General features: G+C 36.2%; 1 long non-coding RNA gene across 1 annotated transcript in view; it reads left to right on the forward strand.

The window, feature by feature from the left end:
• The first annotated feature begins 2,348 nt into the window (after positions 1–2,348).
• Positions 2,349–10,000, forward strand: part of LOC135216393 (uncharacterized) — a 35,349-nt gene continuing 27,697 nt past the window's right edge. The window contains exon 1 of the long non-coding RNA XR_010314872.1: positions 2,349–2,547. This is a non-coding gene — a long non-coding RNA (uncharacterized LOC135216393). The remainder of the gene's footprint in view (positions 2,548–10,000) is intronic.

The raw sequence follows: 10,000 nt of genomic DNA on the forward strand, positions 1-10,000 counted from the left end.
AATCAAAGTTTTTTTTTCCTTGTTTAGGAATCGTTATCTCTATTTTTTCATGCTCAGTTGACATTTCCTTTAAGCTGGAACGATTGGAATGTTTTTATATTTTATATAGGTATAAAATTACTATTTTTACCTGAATTCATCGTAAATTGTAGCTTATGTTTTTTGAAATAGCTGAGAAAGAAAATATTTTAGTACAATAGCTCGGCGTTATAAGTCTACCAGCCCGAAGGGCAAGCAACCAAGTATGTTAATGGGTGAGCTGGATATGATAGATGTTGCCAATATAAACTAATCCGAGAGAGAGAGAGAAAGAGAGAGAGTGAGTTAATATTCTTGCCGTGGAAAATTGTATGATAATCAGCAAGTAACTTGGGAAATGAAGTTCGCTGCTCCATACCTTTTACTCCCACTGCGCAAATTAGGTATAACATAAAATACCCAAATGACCGATGATATTTATACATGAATTCCGTGCAAAAGAAAACGGATACAAAATAGCCTAGTTGCAGTAGAAGGGCAGGAGATACAGGATTAGTATTAGTGTTCAAACCATAGATATGAGAGGGGTTACTGCAATTGGTATGAGTACTAAACGACATTGTTTGGTGTGCGGCCACCAGGGCGGCGCTGCGTGCAGCTGGAGAGGGTTGCAGCTGTTTTAAACCACCGGGATCCCGTGGAGATGGATGAGGCCCATGGCGTGTATTGCGATTGTATTTTTTTTTTTTTAAACTGTGGTACACTGCGAATCTTGTAATTGCAGTAATTAGCACAGGAATTCTTCAAGAGAAATTGGAATAACATGTCACAAGTGAGCAAATCATACTGCAATATGTTCGCACATACATACTTTTGTGCTTGTCTGATTAATGTCTTGCTAAACTCGTTTTCTTTTTTTTTTACCAAGGCGCATTTGCACTCACTCGCAAGGGTGCCCTTTTAGCTCGGAAAAGTTTCCTGCTAGCTGATTGGTTGCAAGTATTTTGTCCGAATAGCATCATTGTTTTCTAATAATGACCAAGTAATGCGAATCGAAACTTATTTACTAACCTAAATTTCTCCCTCAGATATATGTTTTGTCAATAAATAATCTTAACGAATAAAAAAGATTATAAAGTATTGTGATGGTAAGTCTAAATTTAATAACAACACCCGCCGAAGTCAACGACAGGAGCTTGTTTTCGGATGCACGCTGCATAATTTTTTACTTTTCATATATTTTAATTCCAAAATATGTTATTATAAATTTTCTTTGAATACCAGAATCTACTAAAAACATGGAATTCATTAAACTCACTATTGGTGAAAACTTCCGGGGAGGTAAAAGAAACAGCCTGTGGCGGCCTGATATGGAAATTGTAAAATATATTTTGTACCTTGTGTCAATAAGTAAATAAATACTAATGATAATTTAAATTGCATGCTGAGTAGCAAGTATTGCCTATTCTGTAAACCTGTTCAGTAGCTCACAGTATATCAAATAAAATCAAACATAGTAATTTTTATCCCCCATCTATACTATTTTAATGGGACTGGCATATGCTTCCCTTCAAGCCAGCACTTCCTAAAGAGGATAAGGAATAGTAGTGCAGATATCAGGATCTCCCAGAAACGAAAGAAGGGATATGGAAAAAAACAGTTAGATATTATGTGAGGAATGGAAATGTGAAAAAAAAAAACATTAAGCAAAATATCACGAAGAGACACAAAGAAAGAATATCATCAACTGAAAGAGATAGGGCGATCTATATTATTACGAAAAACTGCTGCTATGACAATCAGCTGGGATAGTTTTCCCGCCAGGCCGCCACAGGCTGTTCCTTTTACCTCCCCGGAAGTTTTCACCAATAGCGAGTTTTATTAATTCCAAGTTTTTAGTAGATTCTGATATTCAAAGAAAGTTTATAATAACATGTTTTTCTTATGCTTAGTGTAATTTATCCCAATTGGTGTTAAACTATGTGAAAAATAAAAAAATTATGCTGCGTGCATCCGAAAACAAGTTCCTATCCTTGACTTCGGCGGGCGTTGTTATTAAATTTGACCTTAACATCACAATATTTTATAATCTTTTTATTCGTTAACATTATTTATTTACAAAACATATATCTGAGGGAGAAATTTAGGTTAGTAAATAAGTTTCGATTCGCATTACTTGGTCATTATTAGAAAACAATGATGCTATTCGGACAAAATACTTGCAACCAATCAGCTAGCAGGAAACTTTTCCGAGCTAAAAGGACACCCCTGCGAGTGAGTGCAAATGCGCCCCGGTAAAAAAACTGAGCTTAGTAGCAGATACGCAGATGCACTTTCTCAGTCAACATATTATTTTATATTTCAAGCATATTATTTGTGGCGCATAGATACAGTAGCTATTTCAGTTTTGAAATCAGAACATCATTAATCTTATGTACTACATGATATGCGGTAAAAAAATCTTGCTTGTCATTAAAAATGCTAAGTAAGGACGTAAGCTATAGGCCTAAAGGTTACCGGTTGTGTAAAGTAGTCTCGTCTTTTAAACATGTTCCTTCGATGCATAATGTAAGTCATTAAGAATTCGTTGCAGTAGGTAGGCCTGTAGGGCACTATGCCATGTAGTTTTCAGTTTTAGCTTCGTAAAGACAGCATGCGATTTGTTTGAAAAATGCGTAGTATTAGATGTGGAATCTCACTTGGTGAGGCGGCGTAAACATACCGTATACGTAAAGTAAGTCCTGCTATTCGATTAGAAGTAGCGATCGTTGTTTGTGTTTATATGTGTAACGAATCCTGGTTTAATTCTGTATTCATCAAATGATATTCATCTCTCATAATTCGTAATAGGAAGAAAGTGATGTGTGGTAGACAAGGCTACAATGATGCCCTTAAGCTACTTATATATGGTAAGATGCTGCATTATTTCAATGTTGTTCTAATTACACCATAATTTGGAATATGAAAAAAATTTCTATATGATGTTGCATTATCATGCCAAGGAAAAAATCTCCCTTAAGAGTGGTGACAACAAGGAGAAGAATCTTGGGCAAGGCAAACGCTAGACCTATTCATATTTTTTTTTTGCCTTTAATGGAAAATTTCATTACGAGAAAGTCAACTGTCTGCCCACAGGTGAAGATTTGGCACATGTGCAAATGTAGCTCGTGATTTGATAAAAATCAACGTGTCCGATATTGTTGGCTTACTGTTGATAAATATTAAAACCATTTTTAGCACCATATTTGAATGTTTATACTGTATGATATATATATATATATATAATATATATATATATATATATATGTATACAAGAATCCTCCCGCTTTCTTATGTAGCGCATTAACATGCTAACCCAAACGAACGGTTGGCTTTTATCTCACTGGTATAGCCCAGGCTACACGTAGACGTATGCCACAAACGTTTCATTGCATGAATATACAAATGACTTTACGATGATACCGAAGTTGTATTCAGTTCCGTAAACTAGAAAACCAATCTTGAATGATGATCGCTAGAACACGAAGCATTGCCAACTGAACGATAGGCCTATACGTTATTTCGCGATATTTAATTTTACTGACCTCCTTTGAACCACACTTTCACATGTGCTGGTGTTAGATTATCGATGTGAATCGGCATGTTTGTGATCTATTTAAGAAGGTGTGAGGTTTCTTTGTATACATAAGCATTCAGATGTATTACTGATGAAATAGTTTGCATCATCATCACAGTGAGCTTACGATATCGGGAACATTGATTTTAGCTTATCATGAACTGGCAAGCACCTCAGTGACGTGGTTGGTTTGGTGTTTGCTTCTCACCTCGGTGGTCGCGGGTTCGATTCTCGGCCATTCCATTGAGGAGTGAGAGATGTGTATTTCTGGTGATAGAAGTTCACTCTCGACGTGGTTGGGAAGTCACTTAAAGCCGTTGGTCCCGTTGCTGAATAACCACTGGTTCCATGCAACGTAAAAAACACCATACTAACAAACAATCATGAGCTGGCCTGCGTATTGCCACATCTACCTCAAACCCACGAAGGTGAGTGGGTAGAAGCAATGAAGTATAGAGAGAGAGAGAGAATGGGGGAGGGGGGGAGGGAGGTACTATTTTATTCCTTTGCTGATGAAGGTTTGTTTACGAGGCTCTGAATATTGCGGGAAAAAATCAGTTTGCTAAACGTGTTTTTGAAACTTTAGCAAAACCATGCTCTCATTAATATCAAAGTATCGCAACACAACTACACAAGATTGTTCAAGAAAGGAATAGAGGACATTATAAAAAAAAAAAAAAAAAAAAAAAAAAGATGAAAATACCATCTAATATTAATCCTCATTAACGTAACCGTGATTGAATTGTCTCTGAAAAACAGTTTTCACTCATCTCCGACTAGATAAAACTTTCTTAATTGTTTTGACCCTTCATCGTAAGATGGCCTTGTTATTCTGCAGATGAAGTAGATAGCCTCTTCAAAGGGTTTATTACTGTGGTTGATATTAGAGGAATCTTTTTCCTTTGTGGTTTTTTCTAACTTTTCATAAGCAAATTATGAAGTAGAAAAATATTTTGGAAGGTTAAAAAATGATAATGAAAGCTGAACTTCAAATATAAAGTTAATTTGCATCTTTATAAGCTGTTGACTGCAGTTTTCTTTTCTTTAACGGTATTTCTTGGCCAGAAAAAACTGGGTATTATCATTCAAATTTCCAACCTCTCACTACACGCAGGCAACAAATGAAGAGAGATTTTGCCCCGCATGTAATAGAAGAAAACGGGAAAATGATAGTTTGTGTGGATTTGTTCTTTTTTCACTTCCCTAATCATTTGCATAGGTCTAGGTCGAATACTCACCACTTAATCAATCATCGGTCTTGTTCCTTGAACGGCAGAGCATCGCTGAGTGGCTTAGAAACAGACTTCCGTTATCCTCTATGGTCAGTTTGGTCTGCAAGCTGTACAATTTTGTCGGTGGATTTCTGAACGATATACTCTGTTATTCTCTTTTCCACTTTGAATGCTGAATATTTCCGTAATTCTGTGTTCTTTTGATGGGAGTAGACCTACAAATTGAGCTACACACACACACACACACACACACACACACACACACACACACAGTGTATCCAAGAAAGTGTGAGACACTCCATAGGTTCAGAGTTCAATAAGGCTACGGCAAATTAACATACGTACATACAACCATATATATATATATATATATATATATATATATATATATATATAATATATATATATATATATATCTAATAAAAGGAGCCCATAAAAAACACCAAAATGTAGAGAAAAAAGTACTATATTTCAGAGACTGCTGAAGAGAGAGACAGCAGTCTCTGAAATATAGTACTTTTCTCTCTACATTTTGGTGTTTTTATGGGCTCCTTTTATTAGATGGAATTCTGTTGTTACAGAACACTTTTACCAGTCATATATATATATACATATATATATATATATATATATATATATATATATACATATATATATATATATATATATATATATATATATATATATATATATATAATATATATATATCATATATATAAGCGAATACCACGGGAAATGATAGTCAGGAATCCAAGCGCTTTCGTCTTTATTCAGACATCGTCAAGGAGCTCCTTGACGATGTCTGAATAAGACGAAAGCGCTTGGATTCCTGACTATCATTTCCCGTGGTAATCGCTTATTTATGAAGTCACGTGCATCTACTGTGATTTTTTAAGCATATATATATATATATATATATATATATATATACTATATATATATATATATATATATATATATATATATATATATATATATGGTGTGGGTCTATGCTTTGACTCTGGGTGTATGTACGTATATTAATTTGCCGTAGCCTTAGTGAACTCTGAACCTATGCGCGTCTGTATGCGTGTCTATGTAATGTTTTTTGCGTGCGTGTTTATGGTGTCTAATACTAAGGGTTTTGACTTAGAATAATCTCTCTCTCTCTCTCTCTCTCTCTCTCTCTCTCATCTCTCTCTCTCTCTCTCTCTCTCGTTTTATGATGCTAATTATTGGGTCCTTTGTCTGATTTTAATTGTGTCGACTTAGTAAGATTAATCCAGGCTATAATAGTGGATAATTGTATTACTTGGTAATTGTTCGGAAATGAGTCTCCTGCCTTATTAAATGTTACTAACAATCAGAGTTTCCAATAATTGCGAATCAAATTCTTCGTTTATTGCCCGTTGGGAAGAGTTCGTTATATATATAAAAAAGCGGAAATATTTTTATGTGATGTTTATAGTGTGATTCCGGTAAAAAAAATTTCATTGAGAAAATACACATTACTTGACATATCGACAGAGAGCGAGAGAGAGAGAAAGTGGTATATTATTATTATTTTTTTAACGGTGATGGAAAATGAATTGGTAAAATTTCCAATGTTTGTCTAGAACTCGTTTATTATTATTATTATTATTATTATTATTATTATTATTATTATTATTATTATCATTATTATTATTATTATTATTACAATCTCAGTAATGTTAATTTATGTTCAAGGCACGTTTATTATTATTATTATTCTATTGAAGGAGATTGCTGCTTCAGCTGCATTGATTTTATAGAAATTCTTTTCTATTCTTCTTATTACAGCTTTTTCACTGTTACATAGATTGGCGTGTAACATGCCTATGGGAGGCATAAAGGAAAGTCAAGATCGATTAATTTGTAAATATTAGTTCAAAGTAAAATCTGGCGTACATCATCCATAGATTAATACAATTCTAATTTAATAATATATATAGTTTGAAGGCGGGTCGGATTCTTGTTGGCTGCTGGGCGGCCGGCTGGTATGATTGGGTATATCTGGGTTCGTGTAGTCCCTCCCTCTGGTATTGCCATAATGTTTCTTCGTAGGTTGTGGGGAGGAAAAGCACCTCTTGGGTGGTGATGAGAGAGGCCTTTTCCTGCTGAATGAGGAAGGACTCTAGTAGTAGGAGACGTCTCTGATCCGAGGCTTTCCCGATTATCCTAGTGTTTTGGATAATTCCGTCGTGGGAGATGGCTTCATTATGCACCGCCGAAATATAGTTCCTAATGGCCCCTTCTTGTGCATGGCAGATCTTTTCTGACAGACGTGTTGTGGTCATGCCAATATAGGCGCCGGGACATCCGCGGACAGGTCATATGAACTGGTATACCACATTAGTCTGCTTCAAAGGGTCTTGCAATGGCTGGGCGGGGTTGTTCCTCATTATCAGATCCCTCGTTCAGCGGTTTTTGTAATAAATAACGAAATATATGGTTTTGGTTTCCTCCGTGGGGGAAATGTTTTCCATGATGAACTTCTTCATGGCCTTTTCATCCTCACGCTACTGTCAATGGATCGTAGACTTGTAGAAGCTCTTGATGCTGTCATGGGGATGGGGCTGCGGGCTATCACTTCCGTTATGCCAATTGTCCAAGCACATCATTATTGACGAATTGATTAAAGAACCTGTTGTTGGCGAGCATCTGTGAGACACAGTCAAGTTCTTGATGAGTGCCCTGCCAGGTAGAGCAGTGGGTGAGGGCCCTCCTTACGAAAACCGTGGCAGTCGTACTCTTAAATCTGTCGGGGCACTCACTGTTACCGTTGAGGCACATTCCTAAATTGGTTTTCTTTGTGTAGACCGAAGTACGGAGGCCATCTTCAGTCTTACAAAGACGTTGAGGAAGGGGAACTGGTCATTGGTACTGAGCTCGATGGTGTAGTTCAAAGAAAATACTGCACCTCTGGAACATGCGCCGGACCGGACCTACCTCTTCCTCATCGTCGACTTGAACGAAGATGTCGTCTATGTATCTTGCATACATGCGGGGACGTGGTATTTGTGCGAAGGCTCTTTCCTCCACGGTTCCCATGTAAAAGTTGGCGAATAGAACACCCTGTGGGGATTCCATTGCTACACCATTTCCATTAAATCAGTGCAGATGAAGCAGCAGTCTCCTTCAATAGAACATGCTGGAAAGAAGCGGGTCTTCTACCTAAATATTATTATTATTATTGATGGTGATGATAGGGTTATGCTAACCTATGTGTAAAGGCCGTTTTTTCATCAGTAAGTTAGAAAATTTTCGCCTATCTACATACTTCTAGAGTTGCAATTTTGCCTTTTCTGATGTCACTCTTCAATATGACTAACTTGTATCAACGGGCTGAAAAATGTTCATCTCTGAACCGCATTTTTGTCTCAAAATCCCTTACCTTTTCAGACTTATCTTAGTGAGTAAACAAGTTAGTATCTTCATGTTAATATTTTCCACGTCCTGTATCTCATTGTACTAAGCATCCGCTCTGTGTGGAATGAGGGCTCCTGAATGTCCTCATATAACCCAGTTTTGGCTTTTATAAACAATCTGTCTGATCAGTATGTATGCAAAATGTATGTATATGTGTATTTATATAAATATAATGTACATATGTATATATTTATTTATTTATTTATTCACTACTTTATACATACACACGAACGCAGACACACACACACGCACACACATACTGGCGGGACAGCCTCATCACTACATTCTTCATCAAGTGAGGACGGGGAATCAAACTCAGCTGTATGTTATCAACTTGAGATTGATTCCCTATCCTCACATGATTAATATATATATATATATATATATATATATATATATATATATATATATATATATATATATATATATGACTGGTAAAAAATGTTCTGTAACAAACAGAATTCCATCTAATAAAAGGAGCCCATAAAAACACCAAAATATAGAGAAAAAAGTACTATATTTCAGAGACTGCTGTCTCCCTCTTCAGGTAGATGAATGAGAAAAGTTTACAGATAAGGTGGTATTTATACCAAGAGGTCCATCCACAAACAAGCCAATTTAAGTCACCCCCGCTGATAATCTTCCTTTAATCTTCCTAAGTGTTGGTTGAATGAAGACGTTGTCGATCGTATCTGATATCCATGCTCCTTTTGAGATGTTCATTACCTGCCTCTCTTTTATTAAGGCTGATTCCATCATTTGACTCTTGTGCCGGCAGTTGCTGCTATAAATTACACGTGACATATTCCAGTTTATTCTATGGTTATGTTCATTTATATGGTTGAAAATAGCCGAGTCCTGTTGTCCATACCTAACTGACCTTTTGTGTTGTATTAATCTCTGGGGAAGGGATTTACCTGTAAATCCGATGTAAGATTGGTCACAGTCCTGGCATGGGATTTCGTATACCCCAGAGTCCTTTGGAGATGTCTTTTGTTGGACGTTAATCAGGGATTTGGCTAAGGTGTTTGGGTAAGTAAATACAAAAGGGTTCGATTTTCCGAGGGGGTTGGTTATTCTCCTAATCGTGTCCAGGTGGGGAATTATTATTTTATTGTTGGGTGTGTCTCTGGCCATGTCTTTAGGGGGTCGGTAGAAAATTACGTTTGCTTTGTGAATTGCTTTCTCAATTATATGGTCAGGATATTTTAAAGACGAAAGTTGCTTGCGAATTAGTTCAAATTCTTTTTCCAGGAATTCTGGGGAACAAATTCGTAAGGCTCTTAAGAACAAGTTACTAGCTACACCTATCTTGATAGTAATGTCGTGATAGTTAAAGTAGTGAATGTATGAAAGTGAGAACGTTGGTTTTCTGTATATGGTAAATTTTTATTCTGTCATATCTCTGATTATTAAAACATCAAGAAAAGGAATTTTGTTATCTGTTTCCCATTCAACATTAAATTTGATGCTGGGCACTAATGTGTTTAATTTCGAGAGGAATTCATTAAAATTGCCCCACCTATTATCCCAAAATGTTAGGATATCATCCACGTATCTCATCCACAGCATGTTTTTGGGTTTTATTGCATTTATTACTGTAGTTTCAAAGTATTCCATGTACAGATTGGCTAGAACAGGACTTAAAGGACTACCCATACTACACCCGAATTTTTGCTTGTAGAATGATTCCCCGAATGAAACTACTATATTAGATGCACATAATTCAACTAGCTTTATTATT

Source organism: Macrobrachium nipponense, chromosome 6 (assembly GCF_015104395.2).
Source record: "Macrobrachium nipponense isolate FS-2020 chromosome 6, ASM1510439v2, whole genome shotgun sequence".
Classification (NCBI taxonomy): Eukaryota; Metazoa; Arthropoda; class Malacostraca; order Decapoda; family Palaemonidae; genus Macrobrachium; species Macrobrachium nipponense.